Here is a 21,862-nt window from a genome sequence, read left to right on the forward strand (position 1 = left end):
TTGTATTTATTATTACCTTGTATTCCACTCCAAGAAACATCGTACATCAATCAGCTCAGATCCAACTGCCTGACAGCAAAGATATGGTGGTCACCATCATTATCAGCAACATCAACTCAGTCTGTAGTGAGTGACTACGATAAATTAAGTCCTGACTGCATCTGTAGTAGTAGGAACACAAGTGCGTAAATAATTTATATTATTAAATAACATGGAAAAATTGGCTATCACGTGAGTCTGAAGTTACTAGTATACTTCAACTCAAAGGACATTTGCTCAGAGTCAGCAAAACAATACATCCAATGCAATGCATGGCATCATTCATTTAATATACCTGTTTTGCTCTTCTCTTTCACTGTCAGATGATTGATCACAGATGCTGCCGAGCCTTTTTAATGCGAGTCACAACAAGTTGACTTCAGTTGTGGATGCCTGCTCAAGTTTCTTTTGACACTGAAGAGTCATCTATGAATGCCTGCAGACAGAGGTGGTAGCCTTAATACTCAGTAAGGCAGTGATGAGTTGCAGATTTCAAATGAAATAGAGGATGGCTGTAGTCATGTACAGTACACTTGTTATGGAGGGACTGTTAGAGGCTACATTATTGTTATTGTACTATACTTCATCTACAACATCCAATGTATGGCTGGCAAGATGGAATTGTATTGACTTGAGTGAGAGTCAAGAAGATGGAGCAAGACTCTGAGGAGTGCAGTCAACATGGGACATAAATGCACAGGCGTGCAACTCCAGGAGGTAAATAAAAAAATACAGTGAAAATAAATGCACAGGCGTGCAACTCTAGTAGGTACAAAAAAAGAATGAGTGGTGGGGATGGATTTGGTTGTGGTTTTTAATATTAGCAGTTTTGCACCAGAAAGCCATTTTTAATAAGAAAATAAATAACACAAATAAAAGAAGGGAGAAAGTAACAATTTAAAAGCCTATTGGTCAGGGAAGAGGAGCTCGTCCTCAAACTCTGGGGGTTCGGACAGAAGTAGGTCATGTAACACAGTAGTGATGATATCTTCGGGCTCGCTTTCTTCATCCTGCTCTGATTCACGTACAGTATAGTCTGGTGGTATGAAGTGTTGATTCATTTTTATCATTGTCAGCCTCTCTATGCTTTTGGGGGAGAGACTGGTCCTTTTCGATGTCACAATGGCACTAGCAGCACTGAAAACCCGCTCAGAGGCGACACTGGCTACAGGACAAGTCAGATACTTTATCGCCAGCCTGCACAGCACTGGCCACTGTCTCCTTCTTTAATACCAATAGACCAATGGGCTTTGCTCCATGAACACCTCTGTTGTGTCATCCAGATAGGCCTGAACCATCCGCTCAGTGTTCATTGGTGCTCGGCTTTACCTGGTCCTCTTTCCCCTTTGCAACAGCAACGGACTTACCAATCCCCTTCTGTAGAAAAAAAGCAGTTATGCTTTTGGTTGTGTCTGCTGAATCAGATCGTGTAGGTGCTGCTTTTGGTACTGTTGGTGCCTGCTAGGAAGCGGACGCACTGCTCTCATGGTCTGATGAACTTGCCTCAGGAGGATGGCCTGGAGTACTTTGACTGTCCTGGGCTGGCACTGGCAGGCCTTTAAGTAACAGCCGTTCAGTTTCTAAATCATTAGCTTCCACAGCTATGGAAGTTTTGTAATTGGCAACATCCCCATCTGAAAAAGGAATTACTATGCTACTGCTGACAAACAATTTGTACCGTGGATCCAACATTGTTGCAGTTATGTAATTTTGATCTGACACAATCATTTGAAGCCTTGCATTTCGAGATAAGCGGTTGGCTAAGGCCTTGGCCAAGGTATATGCATCAACTTTTTCTTTGTCACCTTCGTATGTTTCACAGACCTCCTTCAGCTGTTGCTCGAGCATGTACAACAATGGGATGGCTTGGCCCATAGTACAGTCCTCCCTGCTAACTGCACGTGTGAAGACCTCAAAAGGTTGTAGCATCTCTGTCAAGCATTTAATGATGTCCCACTGCCACATCTCAATGGTCAGGGTTTTAAGATTAACAGTAGGATCCACTAATCTTCTTGACATTACATAAGCATTCAGTGGTATGTACTGCTCAAAGAGTCACTCAAGCATGAAATAAGTAGAGTTCCAACGTGTTGGGACCTCCTGGATCAGTGCTTTGACTGGCAAGTTATGCTCCCGCTGAATGACGCGTAGCAGCTTCCGCGCTTTAAAAGAATGGTTAAAATGCGTGCATATTCTTCTGCAGATGGTCAGTATGTTGCTGACTTTGGCTTCAGTTTTCAGAAAGTCTTGCACGACTAAGTTAATGCAGTGTGCCAAACAGGGTACCCTGAAATACTGTCCATCTCTCATTGCCTTCACTACATTACTGCCATTGTCGGTGGCAACAAAACCAATCTTAAGGCCTCTTGGTTTCAGCCATTCAAAGACCTTGCTGTTAAACTCAGACAAAATGTTTTCAGCAGTATGATTTTTCTCCATACCAAACATGGCTACAGTTGCATGTCTGCGAGTATCATTAAAAATCCCAGCAACGTCAAGAAGGCCTGAAGTTAACTTGTCTTTAACACCTGCAAAAGAGATCCAGTGTGCGGTGATGCACATTTAATCTGCTGTGGCTTCGCGACTGCTCCACATGTCTGTTGTCAGGTGGATACAATGGACAACACTCTGTTGTAAGGCTTTCCCAATCAATTCCAGCACGTCGTGGTGTAGTGCTGGAATAGCAACTCTTGCAAAATAGTAGCGACTGGGAACGTCCCATTTTGGGGCGAGTGTTGCCACTAATTCCCGAAGTCCCACTGCCTCAACAAATGAAAATGGGAGAAGGTCGAGTGCCAACATTTTTGCAGGTTTCGCATTGTACAAACGTGCTGTTGGGTGGTTCCGCTCGTACTTTCCCTCCTGCCTAAACATGCCAGTAATGGTAAGCTGCTTGGTAATTCTTTCTGTTCTGCTAGACGGACCACCTTTCAACGCAGACTTTGCACTCCTTGGTGTCTCCGGCTGACTCTGGTGCCACTGAGAAGTTGCTGATGCGGAGGATTTGGACTGCACCACTCCAGTGCTGGCGACAGGGCTCATTTGTATACCACTCCCAGATAGAAGGTCATCGTCTCCCTCTTCTTCCATGAGTGGACCTTGTAGTACTGTATCCCCACCAACACCAGTGCTTACATTTTGTAAGCTTGCAAGGTGGTTCTCCCACTGAATTGCGTGTGTTTTTTTCAAATGGGTTGTTGGGCCTCCAGTACCATAGTTTGTACCAATCTTACCACGACTAACATTGGTATGACAAATGGTGCATATAGCAATGTTCTCCTGATGTGGGTGAACCGTAAAAAAATCTCAGACTGGGGAGCTAATTTTTTGTCTCCTGCCATAGGAAGAGGACCCACTTCCAATGCCGGATGAACTGGAGGATTTTTGTTGAATTTCCCTATGCGACAGCTCAGTACTAGTACTGCCACTACCTCCTTCTGTTGAGGTGGTGCTTGTGCTGGATGTCGCACGCTGCCGGGCCTTCGCTGATGAAAAAATGGGAGCTGGTGTTACTTTGGGTGCTGAGTGTGTAGGAGTTATACGTGATACCTGCTCATCACTAATCGCAGCCCTTCTGGATAGGGTGAAAATGTTGGTCTCTACATCCTCTGCACCAGGAATAACGCTTGTGATGATGACATTGTCAGACCCGTCTTTATCACCAGCAGTATCCTGCTCACCTACATCGACCTCCATAAGTTCAAGCCTTGAAGGATCCTTCCTTTTTCCTAGCCTGGTCTTGGGATGTCTCTCCTTTGAATGCTCAGATACTCGTGGTGGATGCCATTCCTTATCAAGGTCATCTGAAGGGATGCTTGGCGAAGAACTCGATGCACTGCCACTAACCCTCCTTTCCCTTGGTAAATTGAAAGACAGTAGATCACCTCCAGAAGTGGCTTCCTCTTCTTCTTGCTCGGAATGAGGCTGTACTTCCTGAACTGCCCCGACATCGGGAGGAACAACTACTACTATTGCGTGCAGAGATGGTGGTTGCTGTTCTTGAGGAAGTACTATAGCGGGCTGTGGTTCTTCAACAACTACTATTGTGGGATTTGGTTGTTGTTGTTGAACAACTATTGCGGGCGGTGGTTGTGGTTGTTCAACAACTATTGCGGGAAGTGGTTGTGGTTGTTGAACATCTACTGCAGGCGGTGGTTGTTGAGCACTTTTATCTTGCGTGGATTGTGTACTACTTTGAGACAGCGATAAGTTTAGTTCAGGCTCAGTATCACTGCTTTGTAACACTAGGCTGGCTACCTCTTCGACCCTCATGTGCTTGGCCCTCGGTTGGTGGCTTGCCCCCGCTAATGCGGATGTGCTGGCCCCAGCTTGCACCCCGGACACCGCTGCTGCAGGCGTACCTTTTGGGGGCCCAAAAAAGGTTTTGGGGTCCATACCAGACTTAAGTGACACTTCCTTCTTCTGTACCTTCTTCTCAGCAACTTTCTTGGTGGTGGAGGACCTGGTACCTGCTTTCTTAGGGCCTATCTTCTTCTGAAGTCAGCACACAGCAGCACTCAGTAGCACAAATTGCAGAGATGTGTGGTCAGATGAGTCACACACCACACGTGGCGTACAACTGAAGGACGTCCGTCTGGCAGTAGAATGGGCGATGGATGAAAACAACCAGCACGTCCTCAGTCTTTTATTGTGCACCTACAAGCAAAGAAGACAGAACAACATCAGTCAAACAAGCAGTAAGCCAACATGAACAATTGAAAGACACACAGGCCAATGTATAAAACACAAAACAGAAGACTAATACTACCGGCACCACAGCTCCCAGCCACATGAAGTCCAGAAAGAACCAATAATAAAGTCAAGCAGGCCTATATACCAATATGGACAGAAAAAGGAGGATGCCTGCTACACATGACAGGTTAATGCAAGGAAAATACCCCATGGGTAAGAGGTTGGAAACCTACACTGCAAAAACACTTACAAGGCATAAAATTATTACACACACAAAAAAGTTACCTACACCCCTGCCCAAACAACAAATTTGGGAATGCAATGGCATACACACATGCCCTAATGATGGTAATTGAATAGACCCAATAGAAACAGCTACATAAAGCAGCCCCGCTAACTACTACCTCTGGGACTCTGGCCTACTGTCAGATCAGACCAAAAGCAGGGAGGCTAATGATAAATGCACAAAGGAAGTACCTACAAAATGGCCGCCACCACATGGCCTGTCCACCAACAACAACATGGCAGAATCATCACAAAGGAAGTACACACAAAATGTCCCCCACCACATGGCCTGGCCACCCACAACAACATGAAATAAAAGAGAAGACAGACAATAAATGCCTATGGCGAAGGGACAATGCTTAGCTTCACAAAATGGACACACCACCGCCCAAATTGGTCACCCCAACCATAAACAAGAAATCATTACATAGAGGACAGAAAGAAACTGGAAGTGGTCCATGCTCCAATAAGAGAAAACTACAACCAAATGACACATAAATGAGGACTTTTTGTAGCACAAGAAACACATTAAACATTTTCGAGGAACTTTTATGCAACTCGGGACATATTGTTCGCGAGATTGCAAAATCGGCGTGTTCGGCAGCGCGAATCGAATGAAACATCGTTATCGCGTTCCCGAGCCAGTACATTGAGCGCGCGAACAAGACAAAAAAGGTAATGTCGCGTGTCCACACTGTGCGACGTTACCAAAAGTACGCGAGCAGTAATCCTAAGGTTACCTACTGGCAGGGAGTGCCATATTAGTTACACACAAGCAACCAAAAGCTGAAAGTACCAACATACAAAAAAATGTGAAGCAATCCAAAGCCATACACGATGTAATTAAAGATACACCACAAAAAGAGTTGATTAACTTGAATGCACCTATGGCTGTGAGTAGTAGTACCTCTGCCCTACTGCCAGAATAGTCAAAAACCTTGGATGCCTATGGCAAAAACACAAAGGAAGGACACACAAAATGGCCGCCACCATAGGGCCTGGCCACCAACAACAACATGGAAAAAGGATGTACCCAAAATGGCCTCCACCACATGGCATGGCCACCAACAACATAGCAAAATCAGTCACAAAGGAAGCATACACAAAATGGCCGCCACCACATGGTCTGTCCACCAACAACAACATGGCAGAATCATCACAAAGGAAGTACACACAAAATGGCCCCCACCACATGGCCTGCCCACCCACAACAACATGAAAAGAAAGAGAAGACAGACAATAAAAGCCTATGGCAAAGGGACAATGCTTAGCTTCACAAAATGGACACACCACCGTCCAAATTGGTCACCCCACCCATAAACAAGAAATCATTACATAGAGGACAGAAACTGGAAGTGGTCCATGCTCCAATAAGAGAAAACTACAACCAAATGACACATAAATGAGGACTTATTGTAGCACAAGAAACACATTAAACATTTTCGAGGAACTTTTATGCAACTCGGGACATATTGTTCGCAAGATTGTAAAATCGGCGTGTTCGGCAGCGCGAATCGAATGAAACGTCGTTATCACGTTCCCGAGCCAGTACATTGAGCGCGCGAACAAGACAAAAAAGGTAATGTTGCGTGTACACACTGTGCGACGTTACCAAAAGTACGCGAGCACTATTCCTAAGGTTACCTACTGGCAGGGAGTGCCATATTAGTTACACACAAGCAACCAAAAGCTGAAAGTACCAACATAAAAAAAATGTGAAGCAATCCAAAGCCATACACGATGTAATTCAAGATACACCACAAAAAGAGTTGATTAACTTGAATGCACCTATGGCTGTGAGTAGTAGTACCTCTGCCCTACTGCCAGAATATTCAAAAACCTTGGATGCCTATAGCAAAAGCACAAAGGAAGGACACACAAAATGGCCGCTACCATAAGGCCTGGCCACGAACAACAACATGGAAAAAGGATGTACCCAAAATGGCCTCCACCACATGGCATGGCCACCAACAACATGGCAAAATCAGTCACAAAGGAAGCATACACAAAATGGCCGCCACCACATGGTCTGTCCACCAACAACAACATGGCAGAATCATCACAAAGGAAGTACACACTAAATGTCCCCCACCACATGGCCTGGCCACCCACAACAACATGAAAAGAAAGAGAAGACAGACAATAAAAGCCTATGGCAAAGGGATAATGCTTAGCTTCACAAAATGGACACACCACCGCCCAAATTGGTCACCCCACCCATAAACAAGAAATCATTACATAGAGGACAGAAACTGGAAGTGGTCCATGCTCCAATAAGAGAAAACTACAACCAAATGACACATAAATGAGGACTTATTGTAGCACAAGAAACACATTAAACATTTTCGAGGAACTTTTATGCAACTCGGGACATATTGTTCGCGAGATTGCAAAATCGGCGTGTTCGGCAGCGCGAATCGAATGAAACGTCGTTATTGCGTTCCCGAGCCAGTACATTGAGCGCGCGAACAAGACAAAAAAGGTAATGTCGCGTATCCACACTGTGCGACGTTACCAAAAGTACGCGAGCAGTATTCCTAAGGTTACCTACTGGCAGGGAGTGCCATATTAGTTACACACAAGCAACCAGAAGCTGAAAGTACCAACATAAAAAAAATGTGAAGCAATCCAAAGCCATACACAATGTAATTAAAGATACACCACAAAAAGAGTTGATTAACTTGAATGCACCTATGGCTGTGAGTAGTAGTACCTCTGCCCTACTGCCAGAATAGTCAAAAACCTTGGATGCCTATGGCAAAAGCACAAAGGAAGGACAAACAAATTGGCCGCCACCATAGGGCCTGGCCACCAACAACAACATGGAAAAAGGATGTACCCAAATTGGCCTCCACCACATGGCATGGCCACCAACAACATGGCAAAATCAGTCACAAAGGAAGCATACACAAAATGGCCGCCACCACATGGTCTGTCCACCAACAACAACATGGCAGAATCATCACAAAGGAAGTACACACAAAATGGTCCCACCACATGTCCTGGCCACCCACAACAACATGAAAAGAAAGAGAAGACAGACAATAAATGCCTATGGCAAAGGGACAATGCTTAGCTTCACAAAATGGACACACCACCGCCCAAATTGGTCACCCCAACCATAAACAAGAAATCATTACATAGAGGACAGAAAGAAACTGGAAGTGGTCCATGCTCCAATAAGACAAAACTACAACCAAATGACACATAAATGAGGACATTTTGTAGCACAAGAAACACATTAAACATTTTCGAGGAACTTTTATGCAACTCGGGACATATTGTTCGCGAGATTGCAAAATCGGCGTGTTCGGCAGCGTGAATCGAATGAAACGTCGTTATCGCATTCCCAAGCCAGTACATTGAGCACGCGAACAAGACAAAAAATGTAAGGTCACGTTCTCACACTGTGCGAAGTTACCAAAACTACCCAAGCTGTATTCCTAGGGTTACCTAATGGCAGAAATTGACAGATTAGTTAAACACACCCAAAGCCTGACATACCCCACACATAAAAATAAGATTTTCTAAATCAAACCAAGCCATCCATGATTTTCTAATTAGGGGTACACCACAAAAACAGTTGATTACCTTTCATGACCCTATGACTAGTACCTCTGGCCTACTGGCAAAGTAGGCCACAAGTTTGGAGGCCTATGGCAAGACCAAAGTGGCTGGGAAACATAAAATGGCCATCAACACATGGCCAGGCCAACCACAGAAAGTTATTACAATGAACTCAAACATGCCTACACACTAACTACATGGAGTACCAGGGTCAGCTATTGGCTTAAAAAAATAAAAAAAACATTTAAATTACACAAACAGAAATTCCACAACAGACATTGCTATTGCATAATGATGACCATAATCCAATGCCAGCCATGATGCTTGTTTACAAACTTGAATAAAAATTTAAACACAGACCACAGAATTATGATTTTACCCATGGGTACCTCTCTATGTAGCCTGGATGAAATTTAAAAAGAAATACAAGTTGGGACCTCATAAAAGTACAGGCACCCATCAATAATTTAAATCCAGGAATGAATACTGTAGTTAAAAAATCTAAAATCAAACAAACAACATCATACTCACTCATACATTACTGAAACTTACTTGAAAAAGAGAATTCAAAATCCAAAAGTCCTCAATAAAATCCAAAAAAAAGCAGTAATGCAGCCAACACACACAGAAAGTGATCCTGCCAGCTCAAAATCCAAATGAAAGTGAGCACCTCATGGACAAAGCACTGGGAGGAGCCTGGTGGACAGGAACAGGAAGTTGTAAACTCCAGAGCCCATCCTCCTTAATCTTCAAAAATAGAGTAGAAACAGAAAGAGGACTCCTTCCCCCCCAAAAATACAGCCAAAGGTACAACTTTAAGGGGTTTCTCACTTTTTTGCTAACCAAAATAGTAATTTATTATTAAGGTTTAACTTTTAACATGCTCGCGAGTTATTCTGTGCAAGATTGCAGGTTCTGCGTGTCCGGCAACTCGATCTTACCAACAAGCATCCTCGCGCGTCCTTATGGCGCTATCGCGAATCCAAATGACGTCATCGCGTTTGCACAGTCGCACGGAAGGGTTTACAAACATGGTGGCACACGCGACCGGGAAAAAGCGAACGCAGAACCAAGGTAAGCCATTGCCGCGCACGCGATAATGTTATTCAGCGCGCGACAACTACGCTACGCGCCGGATCGCGGAGTAATCGACAGCTACGCGTACTCCGCGGAACGCGCAGTTGATGAAACTCCGCAAACACCGCGAACGGAGCGGAGTTCTTTGCCCAGGGTTAGACATAATCCACATGAAAATCTGATGCACCACCTCACACTCTAATATAACCTGTGATACACCCAATGTAAAATGCAGACTGCCATTTTCGAAACCTTTGACACACAAATACAGTTACTACATACTCACTCACTGAGTCCTAGTTCTACTCACACATCCACTCATTCACCCATGCAATCACTCATCCATGGAGTTACTCACACACCTAGAATCAATTAAACTCCCATTTACTCACCTACAGATTTCTACACATCCACCTCACTTATTCATACAGATACGATTGCATACTTACTCTCTTATACAATCACTGATATAAGTATACACTCATCCACACAGCCACTCTCACAATCACTGACTATCATATATAGACATTTATATACCCCAACTCTCACATACACTGCCTTTTACATATGTATTTACTTGGACATGTACCACTGAAACATCCATTCACTTACCAACTCATCCCTACACACAGTCACCAAGTCATCCAGCTGTTTTCACATGCACTCCTGAACCCATACACCCAGTGAATCAACCACTTACTCCTCTATGCACAGTCACACACCTCCCAACACACACACCTACCCACAAACTCAGTCTCTCATACAAATACTCAGGCAGCCAATCATAAACCCATATAAACCCTCATGTAGCTACTGACCAACCCATGCCACAGCTTACAAAACAACACACAGACTGATACAGACATTCACACAGTTTTGTCGCTAACCCATGAATTCAGTAACACACATTTAATCACTCACTTATACAGTCAGTCAAGCACATACTACATCCTCCATCCAGACGCGTATACAACCAATCATTCATCAACACACCTTGGCATATATATAAAACATATTTAACCTTTACAGAAACACACAGTCACAGTCATCAGTGTTGATATCAGTGATGTCACTGACATCAATGAATGAATATGTGATGTCATCAGAGAGAAATGTCCAACTAACTATAACGTTCCTCAAACCTATGTGTTTTTTCAGTGAATTTCTAAGGTTTTTTAAAAGCTAATTTCTAACTATAACGTGCCTGAAACCTATGTTTTTTTCCGTGAATGTCATATATGTACATATATATACACACACACACACACACACACACACACACACACACACATATATGCATATATATATATATATATATATATATATATATATATATATATATATATATATATATATATATATATATATATATATATATATATATATATGCGAGGTACAATTCTGCTCGTCACTTCAGACCACAGACAGGAAGGACCACCATGCAACTTCGTGAGAGTTTAAAACGGGCTTTTATTATCCATTCTTGCAATTTTCAGCAGGCATGACGCGTTTCGGGCAGGTACTGCCCTTGATCACATTGATCACCTTGATCATATATGTGTATATGTATATAGAGAGAGAGAAAGAGATAGAGAGAGAGAGAGAGAGAGAGAGAGAGAGAGAGAGAGAGAGAGAGAGAGAGAGAGAGAGAGAGAGAGAGAGAGAGAACTCTGGGTAGTTCTCAAGTTTAGGTGGAAAGCAACTCTTGTATGGAGCACTCTCATAACCAGCGACACTCCAAATTTGCTCACAGCAAATGACTGCTTTTCTATCAATTTTTTTAAGTTTAGGATTCGTACAGTGCCATCCACGCAGAAATAGAAAGGGCCAAAGTCTTTAGCCATTTCTACAGATATGTTTTTCAGCATAGTTGCACTAGTGTTATGATCCATCTTAGCGTATTTGCACAACTGTATTTTGCACTAGGCATCAGGATTTTTCCTGAGTGATGGGTTGCACATAGAACACAGCTCTCAGTGTTCTTAGCGTATTCGTACAGTGATTCTTGCACTAGTACTTTGATCCATCTTAGCGTATTTTGTACAACTATGCTATACTTTGCACTATAAGTCAGGATTTTCCTTGGATAATTAATTGCACATAGAACTAGGCTCTGGGCATTTCCATACATGGAGCATCTTATATGCATTATATTGCATCTATTTACACATGTTATTCATTCATTATAAAATAGTATATTTGTATGCATATAAAACATTTTTGGTTGCATTTGTTGTATATTTAAGGTTTTATATCTAGGCACTTTGCACTTTATATAGGTATGTCATTAGACATCGCGTTGCATAATACATTGTGACGCATTTGCATTTGAGCGTTTTATAGCATCAATTGTGCATTTATTTCTCTTTTAATAACGAGATTCTTTAGGCAATTTATATTCTGTATAGTTGTGCGAATTTACATGGAATCTTAAGACATTGCAATATGGCTTTTTTTCTGTTAAAACATATGACAAATAAGAAGTCTGTTTTCCTATAGTATGTTTTCAATGCCCATTACGTTAATGGACGTACCTGGTTGGCGCCAATGGGTTTTCAAATTGAATGTATATTCTTACCGTTTGTTGAGTGAACAAGGACACAGCCCTGTGTCCGAAATGCGTCTGAGGCATGCACCGTTCCAGCACAGCAAAATAAATAAAATTGAAATCTGGCATCAGCATACCTTTTGACCGTGATCCTGTTTGTGTGAGGAGGCACTAGGGAAAAGTGGAGTGTTTATATATATATATAGATAGAGAGAGAGAGAGATAGGGAGAGAGAGAGAGAGAGAGAGAGAGAGTAGTGGTTAGTTCTCAAGTTTAGGTGGAAAGCAGGTCCTGTATAAAGCACTCTCATCACCAGCGACACTCCAAATTTGCTCACAGCAAATGACTGCTTTTCTATCAAAGCCTTTAAGCATAGGATTAGTACAGTGCCATCCACTCTGAAATCGAAAGGGTGAAAGTCTTTAGCCATTTCTACAGATATGTTTTTAAGCATAAGACTAGCACAGTGCTGTCCATGCTGAACTGTAAAATGACAAAAGCCTTCTACCACTCCAGGCACAGTATTACAGCTTTGAATTGGAACAATATCATCCAAGATAACCCGAAATGAATAAAAGCAACCCCTGACACATGTTTTTTTTATATCATTAGAGCTCTTGATAGAGGTATAGCTTTGTCCAGACACAAACGAGCACCCAGTGCAAGTCAAAACAATACCCTTTAAGGCTTAGTATGGCGCATACATGTTGCAAAAACAAAGCAGAGACATATGGGTAGTTCTCAAGTTGAGGTCGAAAGCTGCTCCTCTATAGAGCACTCTAAAACCAGCGGCCCTCTAAATTTGCTCACCTGAAATGTCTGATTTCCTATCAGTGTTTAAGCATAGGATTAGCACAGTGCCATCCACACCGAGATAAAAAGGGACAAAGTCTTTTGCCATTTCTAGAGCAAAGTTTGTAGGCATAGGACTAGCACAGTGCTTTCCATGCCGAGCTGTAAAATGACAAAAGCATTTTTCCACTCCAGGCGCAGTATTTCAGCTTTGAATTGGTAAAATAACAACCAAGCAAACCTGAAATTAATAAAAGCAACCCCTGGCATGTGTTTCATTCTCATGAACAGCACTGTGAAAACTGAGCCTAACTATAATGTCCCTGTAACATTTGTTGCCTAACTCCTCCACAGAATGACCTTGAGCTGAATTGGAGCCTGCTCGTTATTTGGGAAGCGGGTCCTGTGTGGAATATATGTATAGATACATAAATAGATAGATAGATAGATAGATAGATAGATAGATAGATAGATAGATAGATAGATAGATAGATAGATAGATAGATGGATGGATAGATATCAGTATGTATTTATATACAGAGATAAATATATAGACAGATGTAGACAAATATATAGATAGATATGTTTACATATTTAAAAAATGTAGCATTATTAATAAAAACATATCTTTTAAGTTATATTACATTTATTAAATATTGTTTTAAAGGTACTGTTATAAAAAACATCAATACATATAACATATATATTTATATATTTAAATGAAACACACAAAATATTAAAATCACCAGTACATAACAATAAACTAAATATTTAAATATAATAAATGTGACTATTTAAAACATATTATTGAACCTATTACAAACATTCTATATATAAACAAATATTATAGAATTAAACAAACCATCAATACTAATATATTTATTAACAATTTAAAAACGTATGGAAAAAATAAATACATACACCATTCATACTTTCAGTCTGTGCAACAGTAGGGAAAGCATTTGAATTCTAAGGGGTAAAATGTACTATTACCCCCTTCGAGTCTGTGCAACAGTAGGGAAAGCGTTTGGCTTCAGAGGGGTTACATTTACTATTCCAACTGTAGTCTATGCAACAGTAAGGAAAGCGTTGGGCTTCAGAGGGGTTAGATTTACTATTCCAACTACAGTCTGTAGAACAGTAGGGAAAAAATTGGACTTCTCAGGCGTAAAATTTCCTATTCCAACTCCAGTCTGTGCAACAGTAAGGAAAGCATAGGACTTCAGAGGGATTCAATTTACTATTACCACTCCAGTCTGTGAAACAGTAGGGAAAGCATTGGACTTCAAAGACGTGAAATTTATTATTCCAACGCCAGTTTGTGCAATAGTAGGGAAAGCCTTGGACTTTGAATGGGTTACATTTACTATACCCACTCCAATCTGTGCAGTGGTAGGGAAAGTGTTGCACATTATAGAAGTAAAATGTATTATTCCATCTCCAGTCTCTGCAACAGTATGGAAAGCGTTGAACTTCAGAGGGGTTAAATGTACTATTCCCACTCCAATCTGTGCAACAGTAGAGAAAGTACTTCACTACAAACACATACCATATGTTAATAAGCCTATTAGTTGACCTGAAATATCTAACTACTAATATAAAATGTATATATGTCAAATGAAAAACACATTTAATAATTTACGATTATTAAATATAATAATTAATTTTACATTATTTTAAAAGTTATTATTCAATTAAGTTCCCACACTACCTAGTGACCCACACTTACAATATAACTAAAATAAAGAAGTATAACATAAATAACACATTTCATGAGCAATTAAATAATTAATAATAAATGAATATTAAATTGCTAATTAATGACAAGCTAAATGTTTCCACCCTACTAACCCTGGGCGTTGGACAGCGAGCGAGCAAAATAAACATCCCGGCGAGACTTTTTCCTTGTGCGCGATCAGCAACATCAAGTTGCCGATCATGAGTGTGGAAAATAAACCTCCCGGCGAGATTCTCAATGCGGAGAGGTCAGGTTTCTCATTGTGAGTGGTCTCGTATGCTCGCGACCGCTCGCGATGAGAAACTACCAGTCCCCGTTGAGAAAGCTGCCGCTCGTGTACAAATCTACTTGAGCAGCAGAAAATGACCGCTTGCACTGTGCAAGATGCCGTTTGCAATGATTGCACAGTGCGGACAAGCATCCGGCGCTGTGCAATCAGTGCGAACAGCATTTTCCCTACAGCTCTACGCAGTTTGTGTAGTGCAAAGTGCACTTCGATTAGCTGCGCGTCACACCACTATGCAAACTACGCCCAGGGTTACATCCTGTGCCCCATCAAACACAACAGCCCATACCTATTATATAATGAAAACAATGTATAATTATTAACAATTTACATAGTTAACAACAGATTAAATAATTTATAAAACATTAATGATCAATTGTTAATGAATTATTATTTAATTTACTTCCCACATATACATCTACAAATCCAATAACCTGCACCTAAAATGAACTTGCAGCCATGACATACTCTGATTGTCCCGCAGATGCTGCGAGCGGCAAGGCAAACCAATGCTCTTCAATGGAGGAAAACCCAGCCCCTTAAAAACTACTTGCAGACTAATCGATTGTCCCCGCGTCCGCCCCCCACAATCACCCCCTCTCAAACTACCTCACCTCTCCTATGCTTTATTCTTACACAAGTTCTATTGTTTATTTATCATTGAAGACTATATTTTAGAGGCTGTCAAAGTCGTCCCAGTATCCCTGGGGTCATTTCAGGCTCCCTACTCAATTGTGCATTATAATGTATGAGATTATGGCTACTTGGCACCTCTTATCTGAAATGTTTTTTGTTTAACTCCTATGTACTTTATGAAGCTTGATATTTATACTCTGCTCATCTTACATTTATCGTTTGAAACCATGTAACCTTACACTGCCTTCTAAGTGTTTTTTCCTTAAAGATTTTATTAAGCAGATTTGACAAAACAAAGGGAGCGCACAAGCACTTTACCACCAGTCAGCCGGAACAAAGCACACAGCCTTCTATAGTCAACAAAAACACAGCTCAGTAAAAAGCCCAAAAATAGATCCACGGAGGCCAGAGGAAGGGCAAATTCAGTGCATAATTTGTAAAAACAAAATAAAAGCCAGAGCCCTTGTCAGGAGGCTACTGCTGCTTGCACCACCCATTGACCCTGCCAGCACTGCCAACAACAATAGCAACACAAGTACCAATCATCACATTCAAACAAGTGTAACAATATGGATAGTTTCAGGCCCCCAAATCTATAAGAATAGTTTGGGTGGCAAATATTAGTAATTTTTTATCTATATTAAATTAATAGACAACTGTTGTGTTAATTTCAATATCAAAGAAACAGTTCCATCACTTGGCAGACTAGTCAACAAAGAGGGGACAGTGGGCTTCTAGATAGTTCCTGCATACATTCCCAAGGCCAATAGTTTTTAACAAAAGGTTTATTCTGCTATTGGATTATAATGCCCTCACACACCCTGTCGGGTGTCATGCTTCATCATTGGGCTGCTCCTCATCTGGTTGGCGGTGCAATACCCGACGGGCTCCCTATAGTAGGGACACTTTAGCGGAGATCTTTTTCCAACAGCTGTTAGATTAAGTGCGGTTGAGGGGACCTTGTATGTGTAGATGTGTAATGGAGACTGGTGTTAGACATACATTTTTTAAGAATCCAACTTAGGGCCAAATTATGATCTTGCTAGGAAAGCCCTCCATATGACTTTGATTCAGAGGGCTTTACAAACGAATTGCGTTGTGCGACTTGGAACGAGTATGATGAATCCATATGCTGATGGACTCAGTTTGCTTGGATTCCCATTAAATTCTAAGGGAGTCTGTGTACCGATGCATACACAGGCCCCCATAGCAAAAAGGGGTGGATGGGGAAAAGTGTACACCCTGTGGTGGGCACTCTATTTTCCCCACCACAGTGTGCATGCATGGATCCGGGGGACCCATGAGCAGACTCTGTGACCGGTTTGGGCTCTGGGGGAAGGGGGACCTTCTAGGGCCGGGCGAAGTCCAATTCCGACAACCGTTTCATCTCGCTGAGACTGAGGCGATGCAGCTGACCGAATCGGGCATTGTACTCCCTTGTTTGGAATCTGGCTTCATTGCACAGCACGATTCATCTGTAAACGAGTCAGTCAGACAGGATTGGGTTCCAGAAACGATTCGGTTGACGTGGATGAGATCTTCACATTGTACTTGGTCGTTCAGAGCGGGTGACGACTCGGTCGGAAACATAGGCGCCGAATCGGATTTGCATGTTCTGGTATCCATCAGGAGGCCTTCCTCACAAGATCGTAATCTGTCCCTTACTTGTTATTTATTAATTTTGGTAAAGAAAGATTTAAGTGCTTGACTTGTATCTCAGCGTATATTTTAATGCAGCACACATAGCAGTTGCCAAACGTCATTTTGTTTTATTGTCACCTTCCTGCAAATAAATAATCATAGGCAGTTTGCTGTTTCTATGTGTGCTGCATAAGGCATCCCACATGGAAACAGCAACAATGTGGAGAAATAAAGCATTTCTCCTAATTTTGCCTGTTTAAGACCAGGTTTTCCCTGATCTTAATTTTGGTGCTTCCTTCTATTTATGCCACCCTTGTAAATAGGGGGCAGCGTCAAAATCAATGGGAGTTGAGGTGGAAACCCCACCGCAACTTCTAGTTTTAGTAGTGCAGCATTATTTGTTTGTTGACTTTTGTTTTATGTCAAGTGTTCCCCTCAGTGTTGCCTTGAGGGCATCCCAGAGTGTTTGTATAGTAGTATCTGGTAAGGTATTATCAGCTAAGTAGTTTGAAATATGTCTTCATTTTTATTTATGTGGTCAGGATTAGCTAAAACATTGTTATTCAATCGCGATATTCTAGTGGGTGCTTTAGAGTTTTTACTAGCTAGGAGCGTGTTGATACAGGAGTGGTCAGAAAGCAATCTCTGGTTTGTTTGATCTATTAAATGTGCATAGGAGTTATGTGATGCAGAGTAAAAGTTGTATTCTCTGGGGTCAGGATCCTGTGGCGGCTACGTTTCTTTAAGATTCTGTTTAGAGCATATTTTTTGTAACATTTTGTGCGTTTTATAACCCAGGGCAAAGCACTACGCTACGCTCGCGTAGTTTGCGAAGTTTACACTACTTCGCACTACGGGAACTGCACGTAGCACAGTGCAAACATGCGTAGCATAGTACAGCAGTCATTTTTTGCTTGCTCGCAGTCCTCAACGCCAAGTTGGCGACAGCGAGCAAGCAAAATGGCATCCCGGTGAGACTTTTTCCTCGTTCGGGATCAGCAACATCAAGTTGCCGATTGCAAGCGTGGAAAATAAACCTCCCGGTGAGAGTCTCAATGCGGGGAGGTCAGGTTTCTCATTGCGAGTGGTCGCGTATGCTCGTGACCGCTAGCGATGAGAAACTACCAGTCCGCGTTGAGAAAGCTGCTGCTCGAGTAAAAATCTACTCGAGCGGCAGAAAACTACAGCTCACACTGTGCAAGATGCCATTTTCAATGATTGCACTGTGCCGGATTCTTGTCCACACTGTGCAATCATTGAAAACGGCATCTTGCACAGTGCGAACAGGGTACAATCAAGAATCATGTAAAGTGGGGGATTGAAGTCACCATCAATGATAATACGTTTGTTGGAGTGTATATTGTTCAATTTATTATTTCAGAAGGTGGTGTCATCATTTGTAATTCCCCTCTTCATAAAGTAGTGGTGATCCATCTGCTTGTTTCATCTATATAGAATGTTTCAAGTGTGACGTTGAAGCATTTACAGAATAAAATAAGAACTCTGTTGCTTTATGTACTGCAGACGAGCAGTAAACTACCGAGATCCAAATTATTTTTGAGGGTTATAGCTTCTTTGTCAATGATTTTTGTTTCTTGGAGAAGAATAATAACTCTTTTTGATTTATAGCGATAGCCCATAATTTTTTTCATCTTTTTACTGAGTGGTTTAGTCCATTGACAATTAGAGAGACAATGTTAAGATTGTCTGTGAATGTCGGTCACTTATTAAAGTGAGTAATTTTGACTCAGTTTGCAAGAATTATGTAAGTAGGCCCTCAAAATGTATTAGTAGGTTATGGTGTGTATCAATGAAAATAATTTCTAAGCATGGTAGTGAGTACAGGTAGCAATGGCCTGCCTCATCAGGAGTGTGCTGTTGGTTAAACAGCATGTGGGACATATTATCCAAGAGAAGAAAAAGGCTCAAGGGTTAAGTACTTCCCAGAAAGGAATTAAGGTTATGCACATGGTACCGTTAATGCAATCAGTTTGTTGTGCTTTGTGGGATTGTGGCAGTGATAAAGAAATATTAAGGAATGAAAACAATTGAATAGCAAAAATACAAGAAAGGTAAAAAATGAAAACCCACAAACCCCTTCATCCTTCCCGACCCACCTCCCTACAACCATTGAACACCTTTGAGGTGATGATGAAGAACATCCGTCCTCCAGCTTGGAGCAAATAACATAACATAAGAAACCTGCTCAGCATTGTATAAGGTGAGTAAAGATAATACAGAAAACATGTTTAAAAATGATTTCTTTAGCCATTTAGAGTGTATGGACGGCTGCCATAGACTAGGTGGATTACTAGAGTTAATGGTTAAGCTATTAGTTCTAAATTTAGTGGACGGTTAGTTTCTGCACTCTGTGGGAGACATTTTCTATGTTTGATGCGATCAAACTGTGAAGTTGGTCAATGTGAGAACAGCTAGTGTAAGATATACTGATCTCTGTTGTTTACATTGTAGAGAAGACAGGCAAGTATGAGGACAAACGGAATGGAAAGGGGCGACCACTCGGTCCCCCCGAACGTATGGTTGGGGGCCCAGATCCTCCCGGGAATCCATTTTGGGCGAGGGGCGTGTCCCGGCTGGTATGCCCAAAGCGGCGTAGCCGGGGCGCGCCTTTTCCCGCCCAAGAGGGGTTGTCCTAGACACCTACACCGATGGCCATGCCCAGTAGGCGTACCGGCGGAGGGTTCACGCCCTCCCGACGAGGAATAAAGAGAGCGGGAATCCAAGGAAGCATCCTCTTGTTCCTGTGCTTGGAAGCTGCACCCACTCGTTGCATGTGAGCCCTCGACGGAACAAGGAGCAATTTTGAGAATTTGTAATTCTTGTGTTTCTCTTTCAGCGACTTCAAGGCTAAGAGACCTAGGACCGTTTCTGATCAGCTTAGAGTGAATACTCGAAGGGAATATCTGGCAAGAAGGCAGGAAAGAAGTCCGAGACTGACCAGATGCTCCGAATGTTGGTTAACAGAATGACGAAGATGGAACGAAACGTTGGACGAGATATGGCGAACCTGAAGAAGCAGATGGCGGCGATGAACAATCCGGGTAAACCAAAGAAGGTAATAGGCCCGGCATTGCCGGGTGTTGTCCCGGAGGGTAGGGGGAAGCGGGTCAGGAATAGGGCCCCAGGGGGGGAGGTCCCCGTCCCCGAGGTACCCCCGGTGAGCCCTGCCATTCCGGTCGAGGTCCCGGTACTCCCAGACGCGGGTCAGCCGATACCGGTTGTGATTACGCCCGCTAGCGAGGAGGACATGCCGCCTGAATTGGCCGCCCAGTTGGCCGCATGGCTCGGCAAGAAAACGGGAGGCCAGGTTACTAATGCAGCAGTTGCGGCAGTCGCGAGATGCCGCAAAGGCGAATCTCCCTCTTGTCCCCCCACAGGTAACCTCGGAAGGACCGGCAGCTGGCGTGGAAAAAACAGCAGGAACGTCAACCGAACCGGGTAAGCAGGCATTGCCAATTGCGGGGGGAGGCTCATTGCCCTCAAGACGGGAGAAAGTGGTTCAACATATCCCGTTGGCCACGAAAGAGTTAATTTGGGCAGACAAGTATGTTAATATGTTTTCTCTGTTAACTGACCATTGCGAGATGGAGTATGCTAAAACGCAGAAAGATTTGTGGCACCCGAGTGTCTGGCGAGCCAAGATGGCGGGATTCAGGGTGGATGAAACAATAATAAATTGGGCCAAGGCCTTTACGATGTTTACTGCAATTATTGGGGAACGTAAGCCCGAGGTTTTGCCTGAATTGTCTTGCTACCAGGCACGAATAATGGATTTTTATGAAACATATGAAGGTAATGAATGGATGGGTTACGACATGAAGTTCCGTAAGGCCAAGGAGTTCGATTCATCTCTGACGTGGGATTGTCTCGACTCGATTTCTTGGCAGAAGCAGCTCCTGCCGGGCGCGACGAAGACGTCCTCACCAGGTGGGAATGGGTCAGGGTTTTCCCGCCAACAACCCGCGGTGCCCTTTCGAGCGGGCGCCGGTGGCGATCACCAAACAAGGTCCGGGGGGAATGGGGGAAAGCGGGGGGTCTGTTGGAGCTTTAATAGGGGCAACTGGTCCGGACCGCAAAGGACATGTAAGTTCAGGCATGCATGTGCAGGTTGTGGGAATTCCTCGCACCCGGAAAGTTCGTGCAGATCGAAAAATGTCGTGTCGGGAGGTAAGGGAGGGTCCAAACAAGACTGAGGAGGGTCACCGTGTACCGTTACCTACCCCCGTTGATATCATGGCAATAACCCCCTGGCTAAACAAATACCCTGATCATGTCTCCGCTGGGGTGCTGAGGAACGGATTCTTATATGGTTTCCGCATCCCGGCGGGGGATTTTCGTGGGGAATCATTTTGTAGAAACCAATTATCGGCTCGGCATAATCCAGCGGTGGTAGAGAAGAAGATTGGAAAAGAGGTTTTACTAGGCCGGGTGGCGGGCCCATATCAGCACCCTCCAGTGGCAAATTTTATCTGTTCCCCGTTGGGGGTAGTCCCCAAAAAAGACCCAGGGGAGTTTAGGATGACCCACAACTTGTCAGCAC

This window comes from Lissotriton vulgaris, chromosome 2_1 (genome assembly GCF_964263255.1).
Source record: "Lissotriton vulgaris chromosome 2_1, aLisVul1.2, whole genome shotgun sequence".
Lineage (NCBI taxonomy): Eukaryota > Metazoa > Chordata > Amphibia > Caudata > Salamandridae > Lissotriton > Lissotriton vulgaris.